Genomic DNA, 25006 nt, shown 5'->3' on the forward strand with positions numbered 1-25006 from the left:
AGGTTGTTCCAGTCCCTATGGAATTCCTCCACTTTATTATTCCTTTTAGCACAAAAGTATTCCATCACCAACATATACTACAATTTGTTCAGCCATTCTCCAATTGAAGGGCATCCCCTAATTTTCCAATTTTTGGCCACCACAAAGAGTGCAGCTATGAACAAAGACAGAATTTCCTACCTGGTTTTTGGTCATCCTTCTCCTTCTGATTTTTCATCTCCTTTGCCTCATTTACAAGCTGGTTAATTTTGGCTTTCAAGACATTATTTTCTATTTTCAGATGACTTATTTTGCTTTTTAAGTTATTTTCCCCTTAGTCTTTAGGCTCTCTTAATTGCTTTTTGAATTATATTTTGAGTTCATAAAAATTCTCTGAAGTTTCTGTGTTTTTGCTTAGTGTTCCTTGATCCTCCTGTGTTCTATTTGCTCTTTGTTCATTGCCTGGAGAGAAACTGTCATTTGTAATTTTTTTTTCTTTTTCTGGTGTTTACTCATGTTTTCCCCCTTCTTTCCCTCTTGTTATTGTCTGTAGTCTTGCTCCTCTCATTATTTGCTGAATCTGTGGGTATGGGCTGTTCTGTTCTGAAGGGTCTTCTTCTCTGCTCTGCTGATTGACCAGGTTAGGCTGATGGTAATGATGAGCCCTGAGGTCAGATCTTCCCCAGCTGGCTGCAGAAGCTGAAAAAGAGTTGGGCTTCTCACTTGCCTGTAGTTTGTTACAGTCTTTGCCCTTAGAGCTTAGTCAGCAAGGCTCTCAAATTAGTCTGTGGGGGAGGGGTGTTGCATCTTGAGCATCTCTGCCCTCTAAAGGCTTCTTATCTACCCTATTGATAAGATTGAGCCAGGGTGGAGTTGATCTGCAAAGCTGTATGTGCCCTGAGACCAAAACCTTGAGAAGAGGGGTGTGGGGGGGCAAAATGGAATGTCTTGGCTGCAACAAAGCTGCCTGCTCTGTGCTTCTCCTCCAGCTGCCTCTGCACCACCTGTGTTCAACATCCTGAGCATGGTACATCTGTGCCAGCAAGGTACTCCCTCTGGACTAGTGCCCTTGTCTGCCCAGAAATCACAGCCACTGCTGGAGGCTCAGCACTGTAGGTGGGGGAGGATTCCTGGGACCTTCCTTCTTCCTTCCCCTTAATCCCTTGTGTTCTAGATTTCAGGCTTTTTTGGAGTTCATACTTTTTAAGTTGAGTCCAGCAGGAAGGTTCCTTTGCTCTGTCCTATTGTTAGATTTGCTTTTCAGTCCCCTCAAAGCATCATGTTTTTGATTCATTAAGGAAGAAGGGTTTGTGGAGGTCTGAACTTTTGCTGTCTCTAAACCACCATCTTGACTCCTCCTCCTGAATCATATAACTTCAGAAAACTTTTGTGGAAATTTGTAAGTTCATGTAATTAGTGAAAATAATATCTTTATAAAGAAAAATCAAAGTGCCCTGACATTCCTGAATAAGAGAACAAAATAGATATTGAAATAATCTACTTATCACTTTCTGAAATAAATCCCCAAATGACAATATCCAGGAATATTATAGTGAAATTCCAGAGCTCACAGGCCAGGGATAAAATACTGCAAACATTCAGAAAGAAAAAAAAATTCAAATACCATGGAACCACAGTCACGGTTGCACAGGACTTAGGAGCTTCTCCATTAAAGGATCAGAAGCCTTGGAATATGGTATTTCAGAAAACAAAGGAACTAGGTTTAAAACTGAGAATCACCTATCCATTAAACTGAGTATATTCTTTCAGGAGAAAAAATGATCTTTTAATAAAATAGAACATTTCCAAGTATTTGTGAGGAAAAGACAAGATTTATACGAGAATATTTGTTGTTCAAATATAAGACTCAAAAGAAGCATAAGAAGGTAACCAAAAAAAGAGAAGACTTAAGAAATTTAATAAGGTCAAACTATTTTTATTCCTCTATGGAAAGTTGATATTTATATCTCTTAAAAATGTTATCATTATTAGGGCATTTCGAATAATTACACATAGATAGAGGGTGTAGGAGTAAGTTGACTAGAATGACATGATATTCAAAAAATACCAAGGGGTGAAAAAGAGGTTTGCACTGAGAGAAAAGATAAGGGAGTGAGTGGTAGAAGGGGGCAAATTATCTCACCTAAAGAGGAGTGAAAAAACAGTTACAGTGGAGGGAGGATGAAGGTGGTGATGAGCAATGTTTAAATCAAAGGTAAGTCCCTTAATCCTGTTTCAGTCTCTTTATTTGTAAATTGGAATATAAAATTTCTTAGAAAGGGAATAACAACCATACTCATTTGGATATAGAAACCTATCTTACCCCATAGAGAAGTAGGAGGGGAATGAGAAAAGTGGTGGTTAATAAAAGGGACGGTGAAGTGGAGGAGGCAATGGTTAAAATATAACATTCAATATTTTATTAATGTCAGAGATATTAGCTTATAGTCTTTCTCTGCTTAGTCTCTACTTATTTTACATATCAGTATTTTAAAACAATATTTGTAAATTTGAGGTAATTGTTCTTTTAAAATGTGATAATTAATTTATAAATCTTTATGTACTTGTTTACTTCTCTATGATTTAATTTCTATTAGTATTGTGTCCTCAAGTGAGAATCACAAACCACACATGCCTTCTTTGCCTATTGAATTCTTGTCCATAACTATAGATGTATGAAACCAGAACTCTTTTTTCATGTTTTTACAGAGATATTAGTGAGACAAGAAAAGGGTGATTAGGTGGCACAGTAGATAGAGTACTGGATCTGGAGTTGGAAAGACTCATCTTTTTGAGTTCAAATCTGGCCTCAGACATTTATTAGTGCTGTGTCCATTGGCAAGTCATTCAACTCAGTTCTCTTTAGTTTCCTTATCTGGGAAGGGAGCTGGAGAAGGAAGTGGCAAAACACTGCAGCATCTCTTCCAAAAATTGGGGCATGAAGAGTCAAACAAGACTGAAAATGACTGAATAACAACAGTAAGACAACATACATAGTTTATTTATTATCAGGGTTTTTTTTCTACATGATACCCACCTCTTCTTAGTGATACTGGTCTCTGATTATGCCTTTTATGTTCCTTCTTTCCTATAAGTCAAACTATTGTTGGTAACATTACACAATTTACTGATATCTCCAATTGTCCTTTGGGGCTCTAGAAATTTTGATTATTTGGGGATCATCATGCTTCAGGATTTGCAGGCACATCACATTATTGGGAGAATATTCACATTAAAATGACAGATTTGTGGGTAAGGGTATGATTTCTGTTTCTGAAAGTGTCACATAATTTCCCATATACAATTCAGTCCAGTTTCCTCCTTTTTAATTCTCGGCTCAATTCATTGTGCATGAGCAAAAAATCAATTGGCTACACAATCCAACTGTATTTTTTAATTTAGACAATATATATTTTAACTCCACTTGCTTTTTTCTAATATGAATGGCCAGAACAACCTTTTTTATAAAAAGAACTATGCATCTTCTTCAAGAACACTTTAATGTTCCAGTGTTGAATTCAATGAGTACAATGTCATCTGCAAAAATGAACATCTAAAGCATAGACTATACACCTAACAAAATAAGGACATTCAGCACAAACCATTTGTTCTAAATGAAAACAATCCTAAATGTGTGTCCTATTGAGAATAGGTCAGACTTGGAATTTATATTAAATCTCTCTGGACAGTATTAAATTGTATGAAATATTTATCATTTTTATGTATTACTACATATTTATTGTCTAGGTCACAAGAGACCTCCTCTAATAAACTAGGTACCATAGAAGCATTATCTATTTTCCCCCTTCTCATTTTATATCTTATGGATACATAAAGTTGCTAATAACCTTTACAATTCTGGGAAATAGAAGTCAGAGTCATAACATTAGAAGGAATCTCAATCTGTTATGTTATATATATATATATATATATATATATATATATATTTCACCCCTCAGCACAATCTATCTCTACACAATCACAAATAGTTTAAAATCTTACCAAATATCAAGGGGAAAATACTGAATTTAGAGTCAGCATACCAGGGTTCAAATCCCATCTCTTCTTCTTACTGCCTTTGTTAAGTCAAGTTAAGTCAAGAAGCATATATATATATACTTGTATATACTAGACACTATTCCAGGTGCTGCGGTTACAAAAAAAAAAAATCCCTGCTCTCAACTTGCTCACAATCTAATATGCAACCATCAGGAAGTTATTTCTTTTTCAAGTGCCCTACTAACTTACTCTTCTGGAAAAGGAGAACATATGATCTCTTTAGTGAAACTATGGCTTCATGTTGCCAAAGAAGGTAATTCATTCTATACTTTGATTTTGGGGTGGCTAAAGACATCTAGTCAAACTACCCTTCTTTTTACAGAATAGATAAGGAAAGCCCAGAAAATTTGAGTGTCTCACTATGGTCACACAGACATTAGTCAAGCCTAAGCTAGACTCCATATCTGTTGACTTCTAGCCTAGTCTTCCTTCCATTATGCCACCCTGACTCTTGATTCCAAGACCACTGGCTGGTTCAGAAATCTACTGGCAAACTATTGACAGGTAAGGATTTGCAGCCAAGTATGACCTTTTTGGGGTTGAAGTACTAAAACATGATCCATAAAGAAATGTCGTTTAATTACAGAAATAGTTCACATCCTCAGTCTCTAAAATTGCCATTTCAATTAGTGTTAAAAGCTCAATGTAAAAATATAACATGATGGTAGCTTAATTCTTACCTTTTAGTCTATAATTTCATATCTTTATCAAGGGATATGTTGTAATAATATGTGGAGTCACTGATAATGAAACATTTCAATGCTCTAAATTGAGGGTTTCTAAGAATGGATAGAATGGCATGTTAAAGGATCAATTTTACTAATTGCCTTTGATTTAGTTTTAAAATTTAATGCAAGAATGTTACCATGTTACAATGGCATCTTCCTCTGTTTTATGAAATGTAGTTTCAGAAGACATTCCTTGCTGAATTTTTTCATTATTTGAATAATATTTTATAATAAATATAACCCTACAATCTTACTGTTTTTATACTGATGCACAATAATTAAATTCGATAAAGTAATTATTCATTAAAATACTTAAATGTACCTCAAAAATGAGGTATTCAGTTATCTTACAAACTTTCTGTATTCCAGGTGCAGAAACCAAGAGTGAGACTATATAACACTTCTTATACATATCGCTTTATTTCCTCTGATACCACCATCAGTCTGGACAGACCCTTATCACCTCATGCCCAGACTAGATTCTGCCAGGTGGTGTCCCTACCTCATCACATCCTATTCCAGTTCAGTCTTCATTCAACTGCCAAAGTGATTTAAAAGCACAGATCTGATGATGTTAAATCTCTGTCCCCTCAATAAGCTCCTCTAGTCTCTATTAGCTCCAACATCAAATGTAAAATCCTTTGACATTTAGAGCTATTCATGTTCTGAGCTCTTTCTGACTTACAGTCATCTTACACTCTACCTCCCACCATTGACTCTCCAGTACAATGACAATACCAACTTTCTGGCTCTTCCTGTCACTAGACACTCCATCTCCTATCTCTGGGAATTTTCAATGTCTCCTCTCCATTCTTGTAATACTTTCCCTACTCATTTTTATTTCCGGTCTTCCTTGGTTTCCTTCAAATCCCCCTTCAAGTCCCCTCTTTTTCTGCAAGAAGGCTTTCCTTATTTCTCTTAATGCTAGTTCCTGACTTTTGCACTAACCTATAGTTATTCTGTCTATATCTTGTTCTCATATCACCTTCCTCTTAGGCTGTGAATTTCTTTTTTTTAACATTATTTTTATTTGGTCAATTTCAAACATTATTAATTGAATACAAAAATCATTTTCTTTTCCTTCCTCCCCTCCTGCCACCCCTCCCTTAGCCGACGCATGATTCCACTGGGTATCACATGTGTCCTTGATCCATTTCCATGTTGTTGGTATTTGCACTAGGATGTTCATTTAGTCTACATACCCAATCATATCCCCTTGGTCCCTGTAGTCAAGCAGTTGCCTTTCTTCCATGTTTTTGTTCCCACAGTTTGTCCTCTGCTTGTGGATAAAGTTTTTTTCTCATAGATCCCTGCAGGTTGTTCAGGGACATTGCATTGACACTAATGGGGAAGTCCATTATGTTTGATTGTACCACAGTGTATCAGTCTCTGTGTACAATATTTTCCTGGCTCTGCTTTCGCTCTGCATCACTTCCTGGAGGTTGTTCCAGTCCCCATGGAATTCCTCCACTTTATTCTTCCTTTTTGCACAATAGTATTCCATCACCAACATATACCACAATTTGCTCAGCCATTCCCCAATTGAAGGGCATTCCCTTATTTTCCAGTCTTTTGCCACCACAAAGAGCACAGCTAAGAATGTTCTTGTACAAGTCTTTTTCCATATTATCTCTTTGGGGGTACAAACCCAGCAGTGCTATAGCTGGGTCAAAAGGTAGGTAGTCTTTTATAGACCTTTGGGCATAGTTCCAAACTGCCCTCCAAAATGGTTGGATCAATTCACAACTCCACCAGCAATGAATTAATTTCCTGACCTTGCCACATCCCATCCAACATTCATTACATTCCATAGCTGTCATGTTAGCCAATCTTCTAGGTATGAGGTAGTACCTCAGAGTTGTCTTGATTTGCATCTCTCTGATTATCAGAGATTTAGAACACTTTTTCATGTGCTTATTAATAGTTTTGATTTCTTTAACTGAAAACTGCCTATTCATGTCCCTTGTCCATTTATAAATTGGAGAATGACTTGGTTTTTTTGTACAATTGATTTAGCTCTTTGTAAATTTGAGTAATTAAACCTTTGTCAGAGGTTTTTATGAAGATTGTTTCCCAATTTGTTGCTACCTTTCTGATTTTAGTTACATTGGTTTTGTTTGTACAAAAACTTTTTAAATTGATGTAGTCAACATTATTTATTTTGCACTTTGTGACTCTTTCTAAGTCTTGCTTGGTCTGACATGTATACTATTCTGTGTTCATATAATTTACTAATTGTTTCCTTCTTTATGTTCAAGTCGTTCACCCATTCTGAGTTTATCTTGGTGTAGAGTGTGAGGAGTGTGATCCAAACCTAATCTCTCCCACACTGTCTTTCAATTTTCCCAGCAGATTTTATCAAATAGTGGATATTTGTCCCAAAAGCTGGGGTCTTTGGGTTTGTCATAGACTTTCTTGCTGAAGTCACTTACTCCAAGTCTATTCCACTGATCCTCCTTTCTGTCTCTTAGCCAGTACCAAATTGTTTTGATGACCACTGCTTTATAATATAGTTTGAGATGTGTGACTGCAAGGCCACCTTCCTTTGCATTTTTTTAAATTATTTCCCTGGATATTGTTGATCTTTTGTTCTTCCAAATGAACTTTGTTATGGCTTTTTCTATTTCAGTAAAAAAGTTTTTTGGAAGTTCAATGGGTATGGCACTAAATAGATAGATAAGTTTGGGTAGGATGGTCATTTTTATTACATTATCTCATCCTACCCATGAGCACTTAATGTTTTTCCAATTGCTCACATCCAGTTTTAGTTGTGTGGAAAGTGTTTTGTAGTTGTGTTTATATAGTTCCTATGTTTATCTCGGGAGAGCGATTCTTAAGTATTTTATATTGTCTAAGGTGATTTTGAATGGGATTTCTCTTTCTAGTTCTTGCTGCTGAGCTGTGTTGGAAATATATAGAAATGCTGATGACTTAACGCGGGTTTATTTTGTATCCTGCAACTTTGCTAAAGTTGTTGATTATTTCTACTAGCTTTTTAGTTGATTCTCTAGGATTCATTAAGTAGACCATCATGTCATCCACAAAGAGTGATAGCTTGGTCTCCTCATTGTCAAATACCCACAATTTCTTTTTCTTCTCTAATTGTTACTGCTAGTGTTTCTAGTACAATGTTGAATAATAAAGGTAATAAGGGGCATCCTTGTTTCACTCCTGATCTTATTGGGGATGCATCTAGTTTATCCCCATCGCAGATGATGTTGACTGATGGTTTTAGATAGATTTTGTTTATTATTTTTAGGAAAGATCCTTCTATTCCTATACTTTCTAATGTTTTCAATAGGAATGAGTATTGCATTTTGTCAAAGGCATTTTCTGCATCTATTGAGATAATCATGAGATTTTTGTTGGTTTGCTTGTTGATATGGCCAAGTATGTGGATGGTTTTCCTGATATTGAACCATCCTTTCATTCCTGGTATAAATCCCACCTGATCAAAGTGAATAACACTCGTGATGACTTGTTGGAATCTTTTTGCTAGTATCCTGTTTAAGATTTTTGCATCTATATTCATTAAGGAGATTGGTCTGTAGTTTTCTTTCTCCATTTTTGGCCTGACTGGCTTTGGGATCAGTACCATATTTGTGTTGTAAAATGAATTTGGTAGAACTCTGTCTTTGCTTATTGTGTCAAATAGTTTGTATAGTATTGGGATTAGCTTTTCTTTGAATGTTTGATAGAATTTACTTGTGAATCCATCAGACCCTGGGGATTTTTTTCTTGGGGTGTTCTTTGATGGCTTGCTCAATTTCTTTTTCTGATATGGGATTGTTTAAGAATTCTATTTCTTTTTCTGTTATTCTAGGCTATTTATATTTTTTGTAAATATTCATCCATATCACCTAGATTGGCATATTTATTGCCATATAATTGAGTAAAATAGTTTTTAATGATTGCCTTAATTTCCTCTTCATTGGAGGTGAGTTCTCCCTTTTCATCCCTAATACTGTTAATTTGATTTTCTTCTTTTATCTTTTTTATTAGAATGACCAGTATTTTGTCTATATTGTTTTTTTTTCAAAATACAAGCTACTAGTCTTATTTATTAGTTCAATAGTTCTATAACTTTCAATTTTATTAATTTCTCCCTTAATTTTTAGGATCTCTCTGATTTGGTTTTCTTCTGGGGGTTTTTAATTTGTTCATTTTCAATTTTTTTTTATTTACATGTCCAATTCATTGATCTCTGCACTTCCTAATTTGTTAATATATGAACTCAAGGATATAAATTTTCCCCTAAGTACTGCTTTGGCTGCATTGCTTAGAGTTTGAAAGGATGTCTCATCATTGTCATTTTCTTCAATGAAATTATTAATTGTTTCTATGATTTTTTCTCTGACTAGTTGATTTTGGAGAATCATATTATTTCATTTCCAATTAATTTTTGATTTAGCTCTCCATGTACCCTTATTGATCATTACTTTTATTGTCTTATAAACTGAAAAGGTTGCATTTATTATTTCTGCTTTTCTGCAGTTGTATACCATGTTTTTATGACCTATTATATGGCCAATCTTTGTGAATGTGCCATGTGCTGCTGAAAAGAAGATGTATTCCTTTTTGTCCCTATTTATTTTTCTCTATAAGTCTATTAACTCTAATTTTTCTAAGATTTCAGTCACCTCTTTTACCTCTTTCTTATTTACTTTTGGATTTGATTTATCTAAGTTTGATAATGGTAAGTTCAGGTCTCCCACTAGTATAGTTTTACTATCTATATCCTCCTTCAATTCTACTAGTTACTCCATTAGAAATTTGGGTGCTATAGCATTTGGTGCATACATGTTGATTAGTGATATTTCCTCATTATCTATGCTCCCTTTTATCAGTATGTATTTACCTTCCCTATCCCTTTTCATGAGGTCAATTTTTACTTTGGCTTTGTCAGATATTATGATTACAATTCCTGCCTTCTTTCTGTCAGTTGAGGCCCAATATGTCTTGATCCACCCTTTATTTCTGACCTTGTGAGTATCTACCTGCCTCATGTGTGTTTCTTTTAGACAACATATGGTAGGTTTCTAGATTCTAATCCACTCTCCTATTCATCTCCTATTCATCATTATGGGTGAGTTCATCCCATTCACATTTAAAGTTATGATTGTCCCTTTTGAATTCCCTAGCATTTTGGTATCCTCTTCTGGTTCTGACTTTTCTTCTTTCGCTATATCTTTTTAAACCAGTGGTTTACTTTTAGGCAATCCCTCTATTCCCCTCCCTTGATATGCTTCCCTTTCTGGCCCCTCCTTTTTTGTTCCCTTCTTGTTTTTTTTAGGGTCTGTTATGCTCTCTCCTTGCTCTCCTTCCCTCCTTTTTTTTTGAGCTCCCTCCCCCTCCCCCCTTAGTTTTCCCTTCTTCCTTACCCTGTAGGATAAGATAGACGTCAAGATCCCAATGGATCTAGATGCTCTTCCCTTTCAGAGTTGATTTCACTGAGAGTAATATTTGAGTATTACCTATTAGCACTCTCTTACTCTCCTTCTTATGCGATTATTCTTCCCCTCCCCTTCCCAAGTGCATCATTGTTTGACCAAGATTATTCTGTTTATGTCATTTCTTCAGGTATCTCTTAGTATCATTATCGATTCCCCTTCACCGTTTTTTTCATTTCATTTTATATCCTTTAATGCCCCAATCTTTTCCTATGAATGATTATTTTATTTACTATAATAATGAAAACAGTTTTGAGAGTTACAAATAACATTTTCCCCATATAGTAATATATATATATATAATTTGATCTAATTATAGCCCTTAAAGAAGAGAGTTTGAATAATAAAAAAGGAAAAAAAAACATTTTCTCCTTTTCCCTCTCTTTCATATTTACCTTTTCATGTTTCTCTTGATCTTTGTGTTTGTATACCAACCTTTCCACTTAGTTCTGCTCTTTTCCTTACAAATACTTGGAAATCTTCCATTTTGTTGAATGCCCATACTTTTCCCTGGAAGTATATACTCAGTTTTGATGGATACGTGATTCTTGGTTGAAGACCTAGTTCTCTTGCCTTTCTGAATATTATGTTCCAGGCCTTGCAGTTCTTTAGTGTGGAAGCTACCAGGTCTTGTGTGATGCTTATTGGTGCTCCTTTGTATCTGATTTTTTTTTTTTTTGGCTTCTTGTAGGTTTTTTTTCCTTAGCTTGAAAGCTCTGGAATATGGCAATTACATTTCTGGGAGTTGTTTTTTTGGGGGGGTTTAGTGTAGAGGGTGTTCTGTGAACTCTTTCAATGTCTATTTTACCCCCTTGTTTCAGAACTTCAGGGCAGTTTTATTGGATGATCTCTTGTAGTATGGTGTCAAGGTTTCAGTTTATTTCTGGCTTTTCAAGTAGACCAATGATTCTCAAATTGTCTCTCCTTCCTCTGTTTTCATTATCTGTCATCTTGTCAGTGAGATATTTTATGCTTTCTTCTATTTTGTCAGTCTTTTGACTTTGCTTTATGAATTCTTGCTGTTTTGCAAGATTATTGGTTTCCATTTGCTCAATTCTGGTCCTTAGGGCCTGGTTTTCTGTTATAATATTTTGATTTTCTGCTTTAACCTTTTGGTATTCAGCTAACATTTCTTCATTTTTTGAACCATTTCTCACTTCTCTATCCAGAAGGCTTCCATCTTTTTCATAAGCTCCATTTGATATTCTTCCAGGTCTTGTGGACAATTTCCAATTTTTTTTGGCTTTACCTTTGTTTGAGTTTCATCCAGTATTTCCCCTGTAGCCTGGGTTTTTCCTCCATAAAAATTCTTGAGGGTCACATCCTTCTTTTCAGGTTTTTTGGGGAGGATTTTGAGGATCCTATGCATGATTTGCCATTTTTTTGGATGTTTTCCTTTACCTCTTTAATCAGAAATCTGAGTCAGCTGGTCAGGTTCCCTGTGTATGGAGTTAAGAAGCAAGGCTTTTGTCTGGGGCAGGCTCTGGATTCTCTGTAGTCCTTTGCAGCCCTTCTCAGTGCCAGCCTCCAAGGGGTGCTCAGGATCTGCATTCTCCTGCCTGCCTGGGTTTCTGGTCTAGCTGATTTCAGGGGTAAGTCCCCAGGGGTCCTAGTCAGCTCCCAAGGACCCAGAAGTGCCCCCTGATAGCTCCAGGAGCACTCCTCGCTCACTCCCTGGCTCCAGTGGGAGTGCTGGCTCTAGGCACCTAAAGTCTGCGCTCTCTTGCACGCTGGGGTTTTCCGCCTAGCTGCCTTCAGGGGTGGGTCTCCTGCTATTGTATTCAGCTCCCAAGGACCCAGAGGTGCCCCCTACTCACTTCAGAGGCACCCCTTGCTCATTCATCTTGGTGTGTACTGGCTCTGGCTCTGTAGGAGGGGTGGGGGAGGGTGGATCGGCTTGCATTTGGGTGGAAGCCCTTTCACCCTCTTATAGATTGGAAAAGCCCCAATCCCATGCACCTTCAATGCTGCATTCCACTTTACAGCTCCTTTGCTCCTCTGGAAATGATTCCTAAGGTCTTTTGCGGTAGTCCTTGTCGGTGTGTGCTGGGGAGAGTAAGTAAGCCGCGTTTAGATTGCCACCATGCTTACTGGAAAGTTCAGGCTGTCAATTTCTTGAAAACAAAGATTGTCTTTTATCTTTCTTTGTATCCTCAGCCCTTAGGTCAATTCCTGGCACAGAATAGATAGTTAAATGTTTGTTGACTGAACTATGTTTTGCATTTAGGTAGCCAGTATAAAATCTGACATGCTCAATAAATATATATCAAATCTTATAAATAATTTAAAGTAAACTGTTCAGAACTAATTAAACTGGCACAGTTAATAGCAGGGCCAATTACTCAGGATAAACCAGTGGCAAAGAATGATGATTTTATCTAATGTAATATGTTTCTGGAAAAGAAAGGTGATTTTTCTAGAATGTTTCTTCCATCCCACATTATTCCAATCACTAAGATTCTATTCTGGCAAAATTATACTATTTGATCCACTGTAAAATGAAAAATAAAAAAAAAGGAGATGGATGAGCAATTAACAAATAATTTATTAATCCTTTGCTTAACAGAGATTACATAAGAACGTGTATATAGTGTAGCATACTAGTTCTCAAAACTCGTGGTTTCAGGAACTATTTACATTTAAAATTTATCAAGGATTCCAAAGATCTTTTATTTATATGGTTTATATTCATCTATGTTTACCATATTATAATTTAAAACTGATAAAATTTTAAAATAACTATTAATTTCTTTAAAATATCAAAATAAAACACTATACATAAACATAAATAACATTTTATGAAAAACACTTTTTCTAAAATAAAAAAAATAGAAAAGAAGCTTACATATTTTGGAAATCTCTTTAATGAATGGTTTAATAAAAGACATTTGGGCTCTGACATCAATCTGTTGAAATATTATTTGGAGTAATAAAGTATAGTAAAAACATCTAGTCTTATAGAGAAGCATAAAGGGAGGAGTGCTTTAATAGACAAATACCTTAGCATTATAATGAAAATTGTTTTGACCTTAAGGACCATGTTAAAAGGATCCTGGGACCCTGAGACATTCTTGGACTATATTTTAAGATCAACTGGACTAGCAAAAGCCATCCCATTTTCTTTGGAAGACAATCCAACATCTTTACCTGTTTAAAAATCACTTTTACCTAGCTAGTCCAACATAGGGAATATTGAGTTCAGTTCTAGAGTCCATATTTAAGAAAGGACATTGATACATGATAAGCTGGTGAATCTTTAGACAAGGGAAATCTGGATGGTGAAGAATCTCAAGATGTAGATAAAGATCAGTTAAAGGAACTGGCAACACCCTCAGAAAAGAATAAATTAATCAAGGAACTTCATGCCTTTTTTTTCAGGGCTGTCATGTAGAAGAAGAAATAGATTTTTCTTGAATCCAAATAGGAGAATTCAGGAGTCATGAACAGAACTGGCAGAGAGACAGAAGATATTCAAAGACACATTAAAAGAATTGATATACTATATAATTGTCTATTCTGGAATGAAGTCAGAAAAATCCACTAATGATGTGCTCTATGAATTACCAAACCCAAACAATCCCCCAAAATCTCTGACAAAATTAAGATAGGGGATAATATATAGAAATACATTTGTATACTTTTTTCAGAAGTAGATTGCCCTATAAAAGGTATAGCATTAATTAGTAAAGATAAAGACATAACATAGTAGTTAAGTATATAATGGTTTGGATATATATGTACATATATATTTTTGTCTTTATATACACATTTTAGGATATATATTTATATATTATATATGTATAGAGAGAAACTGAGGAAAGACTTTTACCATTAAGCATGAAAATAGTTAAAGATAAATGGTAGAAGTGATTCTTGTTGACATGTGAATTGGACTAGGTGACCAATGATAACTATTCCAAATATGAGATACTGTTAGTATTGTGTAACCCTTTGTATTCTGCTAAACTGCATAGAAGCATAGAACCCCATGTAGTAGAATATTCTGGAGAGGTGAACCCACAAACTAATATAAGGCATTTAATCTGAACATTCTTATGGCATTTAGGGCCTATTGATAGACTAATTAATGTCTCCAATTCCTTTTGCTCTTTCTCATATAAGATCTGGATGATGGGGGGGGGGTAACACAATTCTCTTTATCTTTATCATTGAGAGCAAAAATATAAGTGTTCACCTAAAACCTGGGATAATTGTAGAGGTTAAAGGCACATCCAGTTCTCCTTAAATCAGGGCATTAGAGGCCAGTTTTCTTGAGATACAGGAAACTTACCATTCCTATGTCATTGGTTTGAATACCACCTTGGTAAAGTTTGATGGCGGCTGGCTAGCTACTTTTGATCTATGCTCTTCACTGTTGTGAAATAGAGACCAGTGAAAAGTGGACAACAAGGACAACAAAATATATAGACAAAAGCAAAAGGGAGAGAGAATGTGGAATCAGCTTGAATGTTGAGTTTTTGTCTCATCCGAAAGCCCCTGAGCTAAATGAGAGAAAATCTTAATGATTTGGTGCATTTTATAAACTTTTAAAAGTGATATAAGAAACCACATAAAACTTCACTTCATGGTTCCACTGGGAACAATTGAAGTAAAACAGTGACTGTTAGGAGAAAAGAGACTTGGTTAGTATGAAGAGGATTCTTCTAATCAGTTAATCTCAGGAAAATTGGACTTCTATTGTAATCTCCTAGAAGAGTCTCAGGTCCCATCCAAGCTTAGGGAAAGGGGATGAGTAAAGGTGGTGACTAAAAGGTTTAAGCATTCACAGAAGGGAGAATTTGGGGGAAACAGGACCACTCGCATGAAGATGAGGGCCATCTAAGAGCAAGGAACTAATTTTCTGCTGATTTGAATACCTACAACCCTTGACACTATTCTAACATCAGTGAGTTCCAGTAACCTGCATCAAATGAACTGTTTCTCAGGGTATTAAACTTGCATGTACTATTGACATCAGTCAGGGTTGAAGAAGCACAGAGAATAGCAAAAATACTTTTTTTCCTCATTATTCTTTCATGCTTCATTTCACTATATTAATTTTTTACTTACTGGGTTTTCTTTTTTTTTCTGTTGCTATCATGCTTAAGGCATTAGATTTAAAGTTGGGAAGACCTAGGTTCAAGTCCTGACCCCGACATACTAAGTGACAATAGACAAGAAAATTAATGTTTCTGGGTCTCATATACATCAGGAGGTTATTGTGAGGATCAAATGATATATTTAACATAAAGTACTTTGAAAACTTTAAAATACAAATTTGACCTCAGATATTTCCAGAACTTGGACAAGTCATTTATCCTCCCATTGCCTAGCCTTTACCACTCTTCTGCCTTGGGACCATTACACTGTACTAAAAACAAAACAAAACAAAGCAAAACTTTAAAATATTTAGGGTTTTTTTTGTTTGTATCATGGAATGGCTCTTTGAGAGGGGTAAGGAGAGAGAAACTAGAAAATTATGATGTCAAAAGCAAAATACATCAATAAAAATATCTAAAATGCCATATGAAAGGAAGAAAAGACATAGTGATGTAGGTGCACTTCAAAGTCAGGAAGACATAGATTAAAGCCCTCCTATCTCTGATACTTTAATTGTTGGATGTCAGTGGGCAATAACTTAATCTCCAAGTGCTCCAAGCAGTTCTCCAAAGTGATAAATCAAAGACAAATTGTGGAGGGAGTTTCCAAGACTTTCCAAAACCAAGGAAGTCTGTCATCAGGACCAAAAACAAAAACAAAACAAAAAAAATATCATATCACAATAATAACAATGACAAAATCAAAACAAATGTCCAATAACTTCACATGTGTTATGATGGAATAAAGAAATCAAGGAGTCACATTCAGATGACAATTTATTTAGCAATGCATGGGGTGGCAAAACAAATTGGTTTCAAGGTTCTCAGTGTCTGTGTTTCTCAACAGTTAATATAAAATTTGGAGACAGTAAAAAATCTGATTATAGAGATTGAGACAATTATGGAAATTGGTAAAGGCGACTGGAAGACATTGAGGTAAGAAATAGAGGGGGTAGTTTTGTGTGCGACATTCCTTAAGTTGGGAGACCTGTGTGAGAAGGAATAATCTTACGCCTTCTCCAAAATCAGGTGACTTATAAGCAGCTGAAACTTAGCTTCACAAAATGGTGGATAAAGGCAAAATAGAGTCCTTAATATTATTTTTAATGAAATTGTGTTCAACTTCCTCAGCAGATTGCAAACACGCTGAAGTAAGGGCGTTAGATTCTGTAGGTTTTTTTTTTTTTAATCTTATCTGACTCTGCCAGCACATAGCACTCTGTTCATAGCGCTTCATAAGCACACGCTTTTGAGTGTCTAAGAACTTACTCATGCCTCCATTTTGGCAACCTCTGCTCTACCACTAAGCAGATAGCATTCTCTTGGCTCCCATTCAAAGCTGACACACAAAACACATGAGGACACTAAGGGAGCCATTTCAGTGCTTCATGGGAGATTAGCACAGCAACTCCCATCACAGTTAATAAGATTTATAGAGGAAATCTGCCATGCATGGCAAAGAGAATGTGCCATTAAAATAAAAAGGCCAACACCTTCAGAACTGAACAAAGTCAACTGTTTTTACCTTCTTAAGAATTACTGTGATAATATCTTTGCTCCTCCAAGATGTCTGATGTTATCCAAGAAGAAAAATTGGCTTAATGTTAGTGAGGAATATTTGATTCTGTTGCATGAGGCAAATGCAATTTTAGTTGTGCAAGCCCCTTCCTTCCTCTAACAGGCACTGAGTTGAGGTGGAGAAAAGGCCTGGACTTGGAGTCAGGAAAATGGTTCTGAATATTGGATCTGACTAACTAGGTGACCAGAGGTAAGCACTTACCTCTCTGAGCTTCAGTTTCTTGAGGATAAACTTCAGGAAAATAAAACAACCAAAAACAAAGTTTTTTTCATTATAAACCATTGTAAAATAAGGTTAATAAGATTTTCACATTTACCTCACAGAGATGTTATGATGGCAATATTTTGCAAACCTTAAAGTTCCATATAAATGGGGGGGTGTGTTTTTTAACTGTCTATCCTGATGGTAAGGATTGGGGTGTGGTTTAGCATATCCCCTCCCTCCCTAGGATTTCTTATCAGGTAGTTTATTGTCAAATTCTATAACTTTTGGAGCAATTAAACAACTGTCAATCAACAATTATTTATTAAGTAATTACTATGAGATAGGCACTGCAGTAGGATCCACAGAATCAAAGATGAAACATAAAAAGTTTTCAATCTCAAGCAACATATTATAATTGGAAAGACAATAGGTACACACGCATTTATGTTTAATTCAAGATACACATATGTATACATATAAATCAGTGTATATGTCTCTCTCTCTCACACACACATAAGCTATGAAGTTATGCGATCCTTTCAAGAATTAACTTGTTCTTTCACCTACTTCCAAAGACCTTTTTGGAGTTTTCAAAGAAAGCAAAGTTCTATGATGACAAAGAATCTCTCCTGTATTGCCTTCCATTCTGAACTGAGATAGATCTAGGTCTCCTTCATTTGCCTCAGGGGAAACTCTTGCACTCTCCAGGGGTGTCATATCTTATGCTTCCCCATGGTTTTATGAAATATAGTACATTTTAACATCCTGGAAGGAAGTATCCAAACTCTGATACCTAAATGACTTAGTAACAAGTTCCAGATTCCTTTTTATATCCCGATACCTTTTAGAGTACAAGGATATATTGGGATGTCAATCTCCCAAAATAGTCATTGATATTTACACATGATAAATATGGAATTTGAGCAAAGATTACAACATCATTTGTCATGGATATTACAGAAGAAATCCCTGCTCAGTTAGAGTACTAGATCATTGTATTCTCTTTCAAATCTGAGATTGTGTGTGTATCAGGTGGCAGCTATTCATTGCCTGGTTTGGAAATAGATTATTTATAAATTTCTTCTATAAGATTCATTAAAAATCCTTCCTCCTGTATTTCTGTTGAAACTACCAACATTCTTCTAGTCACTGTGAAGACTGGATTTAGCTATCTCCTGATTGTAACAATGAAGGTACTTAGCTCTTCCTTGATAGTGAAGATAAAATTGTAATCCCCAGTCTATTTTTAGATTTTAATCCCCAAAAGTGTTAACTCAGTATTTAAAGTAGATCTACCCATTTTATCTAACTACTAAAGGTGTGATATAACCAAAAAAGGTATAATCTAACCAAAAAAGGTATGAACACCCATTTCATATATTGAATGGGCAGTCCTTGAGAGGAGCATCTGCTGTGATTGGTAGACATGAAATTTAGGGAATATGGCACAAGAGAAAAAGATCTTTAAATAGAGGACCACAGAGGCCAGAGAGATATAGATCAAAGAACTCTGACTAGGAGTTGGACTGGAGGATCAGTCTCTCAAGCTTGGAGTGAAGAAGAGTCACTTGGAGGAGAAACTGGAAGACAGACACTTGAGGAGAGACTGGAAGACAGATACTAGGACTTGGCTGTGAAACTTGACCCTGGAGGAGCTTGTGCAGGAGACCTCAGACTGCTTTCTTTTTAGACAGTGACCATGGTGAGTGAAAGGCTGACTTAGTTTCCCTGCCTTTCTGGAGGTGTGAACCTCTGAGAAAGGTCCATCATCTTGAGACTCCTTTCCCTGATTAGGTCCTTAGAATTTCTACATGGCTGAGAGGAAGCTGATGTTTTCTCTCTCCCCATTTCTCACTTCCTTCATATCTTCCCTCTATTGTAAAATGAACTACCATAAATTCCATTTTGCTTTAGTAATTCATTTGGGATTTTAGAAATTAAATCCCTGGAGAGGAGCAGAACCAGGAGAACATTGTACACTGAGACTGACACATTGTGGTACAAGAGAACATAATGGACTTCTCCAGTAATGACTTTACAATGTCCCTGAACAACCTGCAGCGATCTACCAGAAAAAACCAAACAAACAAACAAACAAACAAACAAAAACTATCCTCAAGCAGAGGACAAACTGAGGGAGTAAAAACACTGAGGAAAAGCAACTGCTTGACTACAGAGGTTGAGGGGACATGATCTAGGAGAGACACTAAATGAGGACCCTAATGCAAATACCAACAACAAGGAAACGGGTTCAGAGCAAGGACACATGTGATACCCAGACGACGGCTAGGGAAGGGGTGGGAGGGGTTGGGGGGGAGGAAAAGAAAATGATCTGTTTCCAATGAACAATGTATGAAAATGACCAAATAAAATAATGTTTAAAAAATAAAATAAAAAAAACAAACAAAAAAAAGAAATTAAATCCCTGGTGACCACCAATATAATAATCAGCCTCAACAATAAAAAATTAATATCACTCAGATTCAGAACCTCAGGTTCTTCTTTGACTATTTCTTTTCTATCATTCAAACCATTTTTCAATTGGTAAGACTTTTTTCTTCTTCCTCCATAACATCTCTCATCCAGAGCTCTTTCCCTCCAATTGCAAGGCCCCCAAAACAACTTAAATGTTTTTAAACCTCCAAAATGTCTAAGATTACAAGATTGAAATTGTCAGAGGATCAATGAGTTAACAAGTATTTAATAAGTACCTACTATTTGCCATTGATATAAGGTACAAAGATAAAAAACTGGTGACATTAAGCCATTCGAGGGGAAAAAAACAGTAGAAGAAGGAAGAGCTTGCAGAAAAGGGAATATGTCATTTTGAGAGCCCCCATGATATAGATTTTGCTGTTGTACATCTTTATGAGCCCTGATAAAATCCAGCTTTCTATGACTTTCTATGTCAAACTAAATTGGAAATTTTAGTTAAAATTTAGGATTCAGGCATACAAAAATCTAATTGTAAGAATGGCAGTGAATCTTTGATTTTGGAGTCTTACTCAATATACTATGGTATTTAATTAATATATCATATAATCATAAATGATGGACTCAATAAACATATTTTGTATTGAAATGAAACACTTAATCTTACTCCCTCTTATTTAAAGAAAGGCAACTGAAGTTTAAAAGAGGTAAACTGACTACCTGAGGGTCACACAGCCAATCAGTAATGGATCAAAACAAGAATTCAAAAGTCCTGATGACATCCAGTGCTTTATTCAGTCCTTTAAAGCCTATCATGACTGAAAAGCTAAGACAATTCCATAGAAAATGACAGCGTATAGATAACATTAAAAGATAACTATATTTTGAACATTTTTCATTTTTCTAGAGTTCAGAAAGAATTATATTACTATATTACTGTTCAAAATAGAAGGGGAAAGACAGAGGCAGGGATACAAAAACAAAGAGAGAAACAGAGACAGAGGTAGACAGACATAGAGGCAAAGGAGAGTAGACAAGGAAGAAGGAAGAGAAGAAGCTTAGAGATACTGAGATCATAAATATACACTAACCCTATAAATAAAAATGGTACCAGATCAGTGGATCTCAAGGCACTTAAGTTTGCAGTATATTATTAATTGCTCTTATATTTTACTGCTTCCAAAATCACTGATTCAATAGGAGCAAATCTGCATCAACTTCAGAACAAGAAAGAAATCACTTCTCTCATTACATTTTGAGTTCATTAATACTAAACTATAAAAAGCATTTAAGAATTTATTGGACTGCAAAAGGTGGGGAGCAGGAATGGACTTCATAATTCTCTTTCAGCTATTTCTATTATTTATCACCAATTAAATTCATCAGAGATAGCCAAGATGAAAGGATCCCAGCTCAAGAAAAGAGTTGTTATGTAGGCTTTTGTTTGGAATATGATTAGGACACAATAAGACATCTAGACAAAGATTTCATTTTATGAAAGACATTATTCCTTTCTAATTATCCACAATAAAATTAATCAGTTGTCATGAGTTGAAGATTATACAATGCCACTGATAAAAGGCATTGCTGCAGAGGCAAGTGACAAATCCTTAGTGTGACACAGGTTCAAGCTTTTTCTGTAACTAGTGGGCATCCCAGTTGACATTTAGGACCGTGTAACAGTAATAGCAACTTATACCAGCTCATGCCTGCCTGCTATAAGACTGCAGTGATTGTTATCATTTTGCCTTTAAATAAAACAAGCAGCCTTTTCTCAATCCTCATTCTTTTTGACCTGACAATCTCAAAGACCTCTTTGACACCATTGGTCACCCTCTAATCTTGATACTCTATTCCTTCTAAGTTTTTGTGACACTTCTTTCTCCTGGTTCTCCTCCTATTTGTTTCATGGTTCCTTGTCATGTTCCTTTGATGAATCTTCATATATATTGTTATTACTATAAATGTCCTCTGAGCTCTTTTCTCTTTTCTTCTATGATATTTCACTTTATGATCTCATTATCTCCATGAATTAAATGATAATATGTGTAAATGATTTTGACATCTATTTACCCACACCTTCCTAACCTTCCATCTTATATCAACTTCTATTTATTAGACATCTTAAAATGGGTATCTTATAGACATCTTAACTTCAACATGTGAGAAACTGAGCTCCTTTCCTCCCCAAATCTTCCCCTCTTTTCATCTCCTCTATTGCTTTTGAGAATACCATCATCCTTTCCATCACTTGGACTCACAACCTGGGTATGATCTTGATCCTTCATTCTCTTTCACCCATCAATTTTCAAGACCTGAAATTTCTACTTTTTTACATTTCTGAGATATGCCCCTTTCTTTACACTGACCCTCTGGTACAGGCTTTTAACACCTCACTTTTGGAATATTATCAGAGCCTTCTGATTCTCCTCTTTACCCCAAGTCTCTCCCTATTCCAGTCCTTTCTCCACTCTGTTGTCAAAATGATTTTTCTAAGTGTAGTTCTTACCATTTTAGGAGTAGTTAGGTGGTCCAGTGGATATAGTATTGGACCTGGAATAAAAATGATCAGAGTTCAAATCTGGCCTCAGACATTTCTTATATGTGTGACCCTGAACAAGCCACTTCACTTCTGTTTGCCTCAGGTTTCTCATATCTTAGATGAAGAAAATAATAGCGCATACCTCCCATGATGGTTCTAGGGGTTAGAATGAGATAATTATAACTTAATAAAATGCCTTGCACATAATAAATATTTTGTAAATGATAGTTACTATTATTTTTAATAGTTTAAACTCCTACTTAATAAACTCCAGTAATTCCCTATTACCTTCAGGACCAAATGAAAAATCATCTGTTTGGCTTTTAAAGTCTTTCATAACCTGACCACTAACCTTTGTAGTTGTCTTACTTTAATCCTTTCCACATACTTTGTGACTTAGTCACACTGACCTCTATTCCCCTCACAAGACACTATCTCTGGAGTATTTGCCTTTATTCTGGCTCTTCCGTATCCCTAGAATTCTCCTAACTTCCTCCTTCTGGCTCCATGGGCTTCCTTTAAATCTCAGTTAAAATCCCACCTTTTGTAAGAAGTTTTTAGATCCTCTATACTATTCTCTTTGAATTTAACTACAATACAGGTATGATTTATAAATGATATATAAATACATGTGTATATATATATATAGATGTACTTTATATATTATATATACATACCCACTCATACACATACATATTAATATATGAATATATACACATATTTGTGTCTATATCTATGTATTGCTTATATTTTGTCTTCCCTCATTAGACTGTGAGCTACTTGAAAGCAGTGACTTTTCTTTGTTTTTGTCTTTCTTTGAATACTGAAGAGTTGAAAGTAAACTATCTGACTGATCTTTCAAAAACTTTATTTTAAAGAAAAAACAGTGTTTCCCTAGCCTGCAATTGACTAACCCCCCCTTAAACCTTGAATCTTGTCAGATTCAAGAGTTCCTCCTTGGTGCAGGATTGATCCTTATATAGACCAATCCCACACCTGGAAGTGTATGTGTGTGTGTGTGTGTGTGTGTGTGTGTGTGCTGTGTGTGTGTGTGTGTGTGGTGTGTGTGTGTGTGAAATGGCCCCTCCCCAGCATGGGATTGGTCCAATTCAAGACTGATCCCAAACCAGGAAGTAGAGGATGTGGTCCCTCCCCAGCACCGGATTGGTGCATTCAAGATCAATCCCACATCAGGAAGTAGAGGTGAGGGACCCCTGGGGCACGCTGGTGGATGCAATTCCCCTGGCCACAATATTTTAAAACCCATAATACCCAGTACTTAACATTGTAACTTTGCACTATAGACACTGAATAAAAGCTTGATTTGATTTGGAGAATAGTGCACTGGTTCCATTAAAGTTTCTTTGTTTCATACAATTAAGATTTTCCCTATTAAAATACTTAGGTGGTTGACATAATCAAAGAAATCAATCAAGGAAAAAACCACACCCTTCATTGTCTTGTATTCATGACCTATGCTATGGTATGACATCAAATATGGGTTAGGATGACTAAAATATCTTGTCTCTGGAAACTGTTCCCAGTGTTAAATAATACAGAAGCATTTATTAAATACCAACTCTTTGTCAGCTATTGTACTAGATATTAGGAATATAAAGAAAAAGAAATTAAACAATCCTTGCCTTCAAGAGCTTATTTCATCAGGGTAGACAATATATACACATGGGATATATACAAAACAAATGAGAAATAAAAACAAAAAAAAATTTTGTTGAGGGAGCCAGTAGAAACTGAGGGAATCATGAAAATCTTTTTTTTTTTTTCCCAAAGGTGTTTTACCTGAACTTTGAAATGTATTTGGGTTCTAAGAAGCAGAGATGAATAGTAAGAACATAGTAGACATGGGGAATTTATAGTGCAAACTCATGAAAATGGAAGATATAATGCAATGAAATATATATGCAATATATAAATATATGTAATTTATATGTTATATAATGTAATATGTAGTATATATCAGTGATGGTGAAGCTATGGCAAGAGTGCCAAAGATGGTACACAGAGTGCTCTCTTTGGGTATGAATCCCCCCCCCCCCCCCCCACCCCCCGCCCACCATTTTTCACTAGAAAGGCAGAGGGACTTGGACAGAACTGCTCCCTTCTCCCTCTCTACCATGCCTGACAACATTTTTTCACATCCCCCCACCCCTCTGGCCATCAGCCCAATGGGAACACACAGAGGGTAAGGTGAGTAGCTCACAGCTCACAGAGCTGGAAGGGAACAGAGTTCTCCGACCATTCCCCTCCCCCTCTTTACACTTGCTGAAGACATTCCTTATCTCACTCATCCCTCTGTCCTGTGGCCCAATGGAGTGCTTTGTCCCTTTCCTGTGTGCAGTAAGGGTGAGGATAGGGTGCATCCAACACTCAGTGGGGGTGAGGGTCACATCATGTTGTCTCTAGGAGGAGACAGTCATGGCACTTGATCTGGGAGGGGTGGGATGGGGGAAGTACCTGGCACTTAGTCTCTAAAAGGTTCACCACCACTTTTATATATAATGATATGTGTGTATTTGTATATATATATATATTATATATATATATATATATATATGCATAATATATGGCAACCTTAGATAGATAACCAGGTGGGTAGGAGTCAGGAGTAGTTTATATTTAATTCTAGAGGTAATAAGGAAGCACAAATGTTTTCTAAGTAGAAAAATAACAGGACCAGACCTTGAGAAATATTAATTTGACAATTGTTTAGAGGACAGATTGGAAAATGGTAGATTTGAGTAAGGAAGACATATTAGGAGGTTATTGAATTAATCTATATGAGGCATAAGGAGGACCTCCCTTTTGAGTTAATTTTAGCATGAATAAAGAAATTGAGAATATTTTTATAATGAAATAGAATCACATAAGACTTGACAACTGATTAAGTGTAAGGGGTAAAAGAGAATTGGGAG

This window comes from Monodelphis domestica, chromosome 2 (genome assembly GCF_027887165.1).
Source record: "Monodelphis domestica isolate mMonDom1 chromosome 2, mMonDom1.pri, whole genome shotgun sequence".
In the NCBI taxonomy this organism is placed as follows: Eukaryota; Metazoa; Chordata; class Mammalia; order Didelphimorphia; family Didelphidae; genus Monodelphis; species Monodelphis domestica.